Source organism: Hordeum vulgare, chromosome 6H, assembly GCF_904849725.1.
Source record: "Hordeum vulgare subsp. vulgare chromosome 6H, MorexV3_pseudomolecules_assembly, whole genome shotgun sequence".
Lineage (NCBI taxonomy): Eukaryota > Viridiplantae > Streptophyta > Magnoliopsida > Poales > Poaceae > Hordeum > Hordeum vulgare.
This window is the reverse complement of record NC_058523.1, coordinates 340,968,323-340,978,166: the sequence shown is the minus strand read 5'-3', so window position 1 is coordinate 340,978,166 and position 9,844 is coordinate 340,968,323.

The window sequence follows — 9,844 nt, the reverse complement described above, 5'->3', positions numbered from 1 at the left end:
GGAGGAGGATACCATTCTATCATACTACATCACAACCATTTTAATATGCATGTTGACACTCAAGACAAACCATTATTCACTCCTAGCTAATTAAGCATGGCATAAGTAACTATAATCTCTAATTGTCATTGCAAACATGTTCAATTCATAATGGGCTGAATTCAGAACGATGAGCTAATTATATTTACAAAAACAAAATAGGTCGAGTTCATACTAGCTTTTCTCCATCTCCGTCACTTCATCGTATATCGTAATTATTGTCTTTCACTTGCACGATCGAACGGTGTGAAAACAATAATAAGAGTGCACGTGCATTGGACTAAGCTGGAATCTGCAAGCAATAACTCAAAGGAGAAGACAAGGTAATATGGGCTCTTTGATAGATAAACGATAATGCGGATGAGAGCAACTCAGCATGTCATCATGGTCTTCTCCTTACGACCCAAAGAAGAAAGAAAAACTATTTACACGGGGAAGGCCCCAACAAGCAAAATAAGAACGAAAAATCTTTTTTGGGTTTTCTTTTAACACTACAACTAAACAAACTAGAAGGTAAAGCTAGAACTAATTTTTTGGATTTTCTCAAGGTTAACAAAACACACAAGAAGAAAACAAAAAGAAGAAATAAACTACCATGGATGGTATAATGAAAAAGTACGAACACCAACAACTGGAGTGAGTGTGTGAACATGAATGTAATGTCGGTGAGAAATACATACTCCTCCAAGCTTAGGCTTTTGGCCTAAGTTGGTCTAAGGCCATGGCTGGAAATAACCCTCTCCTGGATACTCCGGAGGATACTGAGGATTCCATTGGTTTGCGAGCTCATGTGGCTCCCACTGAAAAACTAGAACTTGATATGAATCGAGGGCTGGTGCAGGCTTAGGTGATGGGGGTTGCGACAACCCCCAATATTTGTAAATGTCCTCGGACATAATAGTGTACCTACTTGCTGCGTTGTCTGAAGAAATACTCCTGCAGGTTTCCGCGAAGAAGACGACAGCGGAGCTGTGGAGCAGCCTGCAGACCCGGTACGTTGGAGCGGACCAGGTGCGGACGGCGCGGCTGGCGACGCTGCATGGCGACTTCGAGCGGCTGCGCATGACAAAGGCGAAGACGCTGGACGCGTTCGCCGGTAGGGTCGGCGGGATGGCTGCGCGCTACGTAGCGCTCTGGTCGACGTTGGACGCCGCCGCCATGATCAAGAAGGTCCTTGACTCCGTGTCGGACCGTCTGTACGCAACGTTGGCCGGGGTAGAGCAGTTCTGTGATGTGGAGGAGATGACGTTCGAGGAGGTTCTCAACCTTTTGAGGGCGTTCGAGGAGCGACTCCGGTGGCACGCGTAGAGCAGTGCGACCGGGTGGATGGTCAGTTGATGCTCACTGAGGAGCAGTGGGTGGCACGACGGAGAAAGAGGGACGACAACGGTGTTAGAGCATATATCTCCATATGTGGTTTTGGTAATTGATGACAATTCCTATGGACTAATGGTTGCCTTAAGTTATATTTATAGGATTTGTCCATAGGCACTTCTTGAAGTCAATCTGTTGGGTTCAAGGAGTTTATATGATGACCAAGATGGTATTCAAGGTATTATCCAAAGAATGGTCATAGAGACACTAGGTTGATCAAGATCTTAGACAAAGAGTAAATCAAATGATCAACACACAAAGCGTATAAGATGTACCGAGAGGGATCAAGTGATCCCATGGTATGGTAAGCATTGTCCATTACGTGTTTGTGTACTAACCCATGGTCTTTGTGAGAGTCCTATGTGGGGGTTAGGTGTGCTTCCATGGGCTTGCGTCAAAAGGAAGATCTCATACAACCCATGAAGGATGACGTCAAGTGGCGATCGTCATCAAGATTGTGGTGTGCAAGTTCAAGTGGATCAAGACGAATATATCATTGAAACTATTGCTAATGATCATGTGTTGATAAGGACAAGCTCATGTGGTAACAAGGACAAGATCAAGATAAGCATTCCTGAGCACTACATGCTTGATTCTTGTGGATGTTCACATGGTGGACAAATGAAGATGAATACATAAGCTAGGCTTTCCACATTGTGCATGGGAGAGCTACTTGAAGACTTCATCATGTCTTGCTTTCAACTTGAGCCAAGAAGGAACAACAACATCAAGCTCAAGTGAAAGGGCTAACTCAAAGGTATCAGTTCCTTTGACGTTAGTTGTGCGGAGTGATGATCAACGAATAAAAGTATACACTCAAGTATGGATCATCAGTACCCCTTTTATGATTCTTGAGTCTTTAGGGATCCCGCACTATTAAGAGGAGATCACAGGTTTTGCGATGAACTTGCTCAAACTACATCTCCACTGTTCTGCCTAGACCAAATCTCCACTGCTCTGCTGTTATCTGAAAATAGAACCAGTGCCTCGGACATCCGGCTTCCTCCGGACGTCCGAGGGCCGGACGACCGACTGCTTCGGAAATCCGGAATCCTATACCAGAGAAATCAGAGCCATATAACTCGGACTTCCGGCTCCCTCCGGACGTCCGAGGCCCGGATATCCGACCAGCTTCGGAATTCCGGAACTATGCACCAGAGAAACTTGAGCCATATAACTCGGACTTCCGACTCTCTCCGGACGTCCGAGGGCCGGTCAAGGGTCGGACGACCGACAGGCTTCGGAAATCCGGAGCCCTGCACCAGAAGAAATTGAGCCCTATAACTCGGATTTCTGGCTCCCTCCGGACATCCGAGGGACGGTCGACCGACCAGCTTCGGAAATCCGGAGCCTTGCACCAGAAGAACATGAGATTTCTGGCTCCCTCCGGACGTCCGAGGGCCCAACGTCCGCCCCCTTTCAGAAATCCGGAACCTCCCACCATAAGAAGTTGAGTCGAATAACTCGGATTTTCGGCCTTCTCCGGACGTCCGGTCGTTGTTCAATTCCCAGTGTTTCCAGTCATAGCTACAGCCCTCGGACGACCGACCCTTGTCGGACGTCCGACCCCTTGCGAACGCCCGGACTTGCGAGAACTGCCGGACGTCCGGACCCTGTGTGACTTAAAGTGTCCCCAACAGCTGTTTTTCTCTCCCCACTATAAATACCCCCCTCCCACTTCGTGACAGGGCTGCCCAACACAGCCTTATCCTCATAAGAACACACTTCTACCTCACACACATTTGCTCTCACCAAATCTTAGATCCCAAGAGCATTTGTGAGCCCCTTTGAGGTTTGTTCCAATCAAAAGATAGATCGTCTCCCTCTCCTCCTCTCAATCCAAGCTATTTGAGATTTGAGCAAGTTTTGAGCATTCCCCGTGATCTTGTTACTTTTGGAGGTTGGAGACTCCTAGGCGGTAGGAGTTCTTCGGAGAGGAATCAATCCGTGTGATTACCCCCTGGAAAAGTTTGTGAGGGTTTGGAAGCCACCTCAAAGGCTTACCACTAGTGGTTGAGAAACGCCTTCGTGGTGTTATCTCAAAGGGAGAATAGGTGAGCCTTCGTGGCGTTGGTGTGCCTTCGTGGTAACATCCACCTCTCTAACGGTGACTAGCTTCCCTCCAAGGAAGTGAACATCGGGATACATCTTCGTCTCAGTGACCTTGGTTATCCTTAACCCTAACTCCTTACTTGTGGTTTACTTCTGTTACTTGAGTATACATACATTGCATATTGTTTGTGCTCATTATATTGTGTTGGATATTTCTTGTACAAGATTAATCATTCAAGCATACCCTCTATATCCACACGTTCATACTTGCAGCCTTTGATATATCGTGTGATATAGTGTGATCTAGTATCTTGTGTTGTTCACCTACTTGTCGTGTGATATAGCTCAAGTAAGTTTGTGTAACTTACTTGTGCTTGTTATTAACTGTATTGTGTCCATCTTGGTAGATCGTGTTGTTGATACACGTTGCAGTGCCTAGTGCATTTAGGATTTGTGCTTGACAAGTACCCTCTTAGTTTATTTCCGCATTAGTTTCAAGCCAAATCCGAAGAAGTCTTCAATTAGCCTATTCATCCCCCCCTCTAGGCGTCATCGAGGTCTTTTCAATTGGTATCAGAGCTAGTTCTCTCTTTAATTAGGTTTCACGACCTAGAGAGTATCGATGTCGACTATTGGATTAGTGCACAATGGCACCTTTGACTTTGATTGCACAAATTATACCCTATGGAGAATCCGTATGCTTCATCACTTTCGGGCCATGGGCCCAAATACTTTACGAATTGTTCTTGTAGGGATTGCCGACAAAAAGGATGATGCATCTTCATCTACTAATGAAATGTATCTTGATTGTGAGGCTTTTCTTGCCATTCATCGAACCATAAGTCCTGAAGTGTTTAAGTCTATCTCGACTTGCAAGTGAGCTCATGAAGTTTGGACTAAACTTGAAGATATATATGGTGAGTCCAATCTTGATGAAGACGGTATTATGATGAAGGAGTTGGTGCATGAGCTCTTCACTCTTTTCGATCTTAAAGAGTCCACCACTACTTCCATATCCGATTGCTTGCACACCTAAGCATCTTCAATATCACAAGGTAATGACATGGTGAGTGAAGAAATATATGTTGATGAAGATGTCATAGCCTCTATGGACACGAGCATATCTAGCACCACACATAGTGTAAATTATTGTGCTGATAGGTCATGCATTTCACCTAAAGATCCCTCGACAAATGTCTGTGGTGATATGCCTGCTTCCTCGTGTCCTCTCGATCAAAATATCTTGTTTCTCCCTAGTTGCTCTATGACTAATCATTTAGGGGAAATCAAGAAATATGAAGTACTTTTGACTAATGAAGAATCTGATTCACCAAAAGAATCATCATCAACTCCTCCAGTTCACATGTGCCTCATGGCAAGAGGTAATAATGAGGTGTCATCTTCCCTGTGCAATAACGATGATATTTGCGATGAGGATGATGATGATGACTTGACTGAAAATATCTATGTGATCAGTAAAATTCTTCATAAAACTAAAAATAATGCTCTTCAAAGGTTCCAAGATGTTCTTGCTTACTTTGAAAATTGTAATGATTCACTTAATCATGAACAAGCTAAAAGTGAACAACTTGAACATGAACTTGAGAAGAGTCATCAAGCATGTAGAGACTTAAGATCTTCAAAAGGAGAGATTGAATTTGCTCATGATAAACTTAAAAAGGATTTTGAGGTCCTTCTCCTTGAATGCAAGAATGTCAAGGGAGAGCTCGTCAAAACCTCTAAGATATTTGAGGAGCTTCAATCTACTCGTGAGAAGTCTCTAATCGCTACTTACTCCTCTCATATTGTTGATGATACTTGTACATCTAACCCTATCTCTTTTGAAGTATCAACATTGAAGGAGAATGTTGAGCTACGTGCTCAACTTGATTTACTAACTAGCAATTATGGGAAATTGGAAGAAAACCATGTAATGCTCACAAGCTCTCATGCCGATCTTCTAACATCCCATAATGTGCAAAAGGTAGCTCATGAGGCTATCATCACCAAGGTAACATCACGTGAGCCTCATGTGGACAATGGCACTACTTCTAGTCAAAGTACTATATTTCCATGTGCTAGTCCTCGTAATTTGTCTACTCATAATGTTGCTACCTCGTGTGATGAATTACTTTCCTTGCCTTGTTGCTCTAACATTGAAGCTTACACTTCCTCTAGTACTTGCATTGATACTAACCGTGCAGAGGAAATCAAAGAGCTCAAGGCCCAAGTCACTTCTTTGAAGAAAGACTTGGAACAATGTCATGAAGGGATGTCCACACTCAACAACGTCCTGTGTGAGCAAACATCTCCGAATGACAATGTAGTGACCCGACTCAAAACGAGTCAAGCCTCTGTGTTTCTGTGCCATCCCTGGATCAGTATGCTGGCACACACAGCACATCAATGTATATATCAAAGTGCAATCACATGTAAATAGCGTAAAACTGATATATACCTTAAATATCTCAGCGGAAGCAGTCAAGGGAGTGGAGTCCCAATAAACACCAACGACAAGTTGAGTGTAGACCGTAACCCTGAATCGTACTCTTACTCGTCGAAGAAAAATATCTGCAACATAAGATGTTGGAGCCGTGTAGGTCAGCATATTGAATATGCCGGCAAGTCACATATGAGAGGGGGTAAAATGTCATCTATACTATATGCATATATGGCAGGTGGGGCTATAAGTTTTTAGCGGAAAGCAAGTTTTCTCCTACAACAAGAGAGGGGCTAAAAGCAAAATATTACTACGCTGTTGGTTGTTAATGAGATGGTTCCGCCAACCAGTTCTCATACCCAAGTTATCAATATTACCCTCATCAAGTATTTAAAATGGTGTTCAGAATTTCAGATAACTTCAGTTCCTTTGGCTCAAGTTGTCCATGACCGTGGACACGGCTAATCGATTAGGTTTGAGTACTCTGCAGAGTTTTGCACACGTTCCCCACAAGATTTGATCGCCTCCGTGTATGTCCTCGCACTTCAGGGTGTTTGAAGACCGGATGATCAAAACATGGTCTTTCAATTGGTCCCTCTGAATCCCTGTCGGTGCCCATCCATTCCTACCGTTCTTCTACATCTGCTAGCACCGCCTGTCCAGAGTCGCCGCGTTGTCCAACCAAGCCAGAGCCCATAATGACTTGTGGCTGTGCAGGTAAGCCTTGGATCTTGAAAATATCCGTCCGTCTCTTTGAGCCTGGGTGAAGCTTTCCGCAAGATGTCATGGCCGTCTCCAGCATCCCGGGTCATCCACTGGTTTCTCCAGGGAGCCGATCAACCGTCCTTCACCCAGACTTGCATTGCATCACGAGGTCTTGAAAAGTCTTGACTTAACCGGTCTTGGTTATTAAATTATTCTCACATCACTCGTGATAAACTCTCAACCAGAATCCCGTCTACTCAAGCATAGCAATATGAAATTTGTCGTCCCGGGCCTAGTAACGGGGTTGTTGGGTGCCTACGACATGATACTACAATATGTAACCATAATTTCCAAGTACCTAGTCAGCATGCAATTGGGCATAGGATGGTAGAACTACGATGCATAAAACATAGGTGATACATGATCAGATGACTTGCCTGGTGATGTTTACGAAGAAGAATTTTCGTTCTCGGGAAATACGTGATAGAACTATTCGTCACTCTCCGATGAAATCTATATAATCAAACATAGTATTCACATAAGCACTCACACTAGCAATCATTCTAGAAATCAATTAACAAACAGCAATAAAAGTTTATGCAATCAAAAATCAATAAGAGAGAGCGGATAAAAATTCAAAGGAAACTTCAAAGAAGCTAGGAAGCCTTCTACTACATCAAACACTATATAGTTTTTGTGCTAACTGAAAATAAAACACTAAAATAGAAAAAATAACAGAAAAAAAATATAAAATAACTAATATAACAGAAGTAAAATTTACAAAACAATATTATTTTATAAGTATTTTCAAAATAGAAAATCAAACTAGCAATGCAATTAATTCGCAAGTTAGTATAGAACTATAATTGATTCCATGCAAACACATAAGAATAAATAAAATAAAATTTTGTTGTTGTTGAAAAGTTATTGGTAAATATCAGAAAACAAAATATAACGTGTCACAATTACAAAAATAAACAAATTAAGAACAATTAATACAAAAGAAATAGCAAGAAAACAAAAAAGGCTAAAACAAAATCTGTTTTGCTTAAAACCCTAAGTAAAAATATTTTAAAAAATTGAAACTTAAACTACTGAAAGATATGATCACTAGGAAACAGCGGCAAAAAGAATCAATTTAAAAGCTATTTTTAAACTCCCGGTATAAGCAAAACAAGCTTTAAATCAAATCTGATCTAATTCAAATTTTATAAATCCAAACATAGACAAATTATATATCTGCAGGAACTACATAAAATTTGTGATCCAACGCAAAAAGAATCACCTAATTCGGAGTTATAGACTAATAGATATGAATTTTCTAAGATTGCAATTTTCTGAAAAAACTGCAATACGGGATTTCGTGAATCTCACCATGGGTGAGAGAGAGGAAGAACTCCGACGAGGTAGCTGCTCCGGCGAGGTGGGGAGGTCGCCGGCGGGGGTGGGGGTGCGATGGAGGAGGGTGGCGGCGAGGTAGGGAAGTCGCTGGAGGTGGTGCAGGGGGGCTGGAGGTGGCGCACGGGCGACACGGGAGAACTCCGTGGTGCGTTCTTGATAGGGGAAAGGGGAGGTGGTGGAGAGATGCTACGGGCATGGGAACGGGACGTTTCTCGAGGGGAATGGAATGAGAAGGACGAGGGGATCCTTTATAGGTGGCGAGGAGGTGCTGGGAGGGAAGGAGATTCGCGAATTCCGGAAGGGGAGGATCTCTTGGTTCCTGCCATGGAAGTTCCTGGTAACGAGGAAGGAGAAGATACTAAATGGGCCAGATTTGGAAACTCCTTAATGGGCCAGCTCTTTATTTCCTATTAAACGCGATTTCTTTCCTTTTTTCAAAACTAGGAAACTAAAACGATAAAAGGGAAATCAAATCAATTCGGAATATAGAGTTTCTATACACTAAAATTATCAGAAAAATAAAATCTAAATGATGGGCATTTTTCCACAGCCAAAATAAAAACTTAAAAAAATGTTTTTCCAAAAAATCCCAAAAAGCATTATTTCTTTTTGCATTTATTTTCTCAAATTAAATTTTGGTTTTTTCTTGGCTCAAAATATTTCAATGAATGCCCCTGGTTTTTGGAGGGTCATGTTCCTCCTCTCTTTGTTGCTTGGCAAGAATTTATTCCTCGCATTTCTTGAGTGGAGAAAAAATAGAATTGCAAAACAAAAATTGTAAGAAATTCAAATGCCACCTTCATTCAAATTCTTTATAGTTGAACAAGTCATGCTATCTCCTCTCATTGATTTTAAATGGGTGAATTTGAATTCACCGGAAAAGGGGAAAGTCATTTTATTTCCTCTCATTCAAAAGTTTTTTTTTGAAAAGTTTCAAATTTCACTCAAGTTTCAATCACTCAAACAGACAAACAATCATTCTAATAATTATATTAACAATCCAAAATTTGGGATGTTACAAACCTACCACACTTAAAATGAATCTCGTCCTCGAGATTCGAAGAGGCTAGAAAGAAAGGTTATGGTTTGGAGGTCTTCTAACAAATCCAACCTCCGGAAAAGTGGGGTGTTACCGCACTTAAAATAAGAATTACCGGTCCCTCAAAATTTTAGAATTCCTCTCGGGTTTTGGCATCTGACTCCTCACAGTCTTCATACTAACTCCTCTCGTGATGCTCTTCCGTTATATTCATAACGTTTCCATTAAAACGAGGGTTCTTCTGTTGATATAAGCTTCTTCCGTTACTGGGTCTTCTTAACTGACAGTCTCATGGTCAATTCTAAATAACATATCGATGGTTGTCATGCTGGTCTACCATTTGTGGTTATCCTGCAGAGAGAGGGGTCTTGGTTTCATCCTCACCATAAAATTTCTTACGCGTGACAACAAGTGCCATGTACATGGGGCTTTCAGCATACCATTCTAAGGCTTAAACAAAAGCTTCAAAGAACGTCGTCTCTCTCTCTATGGGTAAGTCTCTCAGATTTACCATTCCGAATAGCAAGATAAATGATAAGAGTAAGTCGTCATGGTGATCAATCCATTCCGCACCCAAATCATTTCTCTATATAAGGTTTAGCGAATCTCGCATTCTAACACTTGGGCATCCTCACAAGCATTGCGGAATTTCTCTTGTCCATGAAGTTCGGATAATACATTGGTTCTGCAAGCTGAACAAAACATCTATCGTATTTTCACAACTCTCGGGTTTTCGTATGCTCCTAAGAAAATGTTTGCTGATCCATCTTAGCTTCTTCCATAAATCATATTCA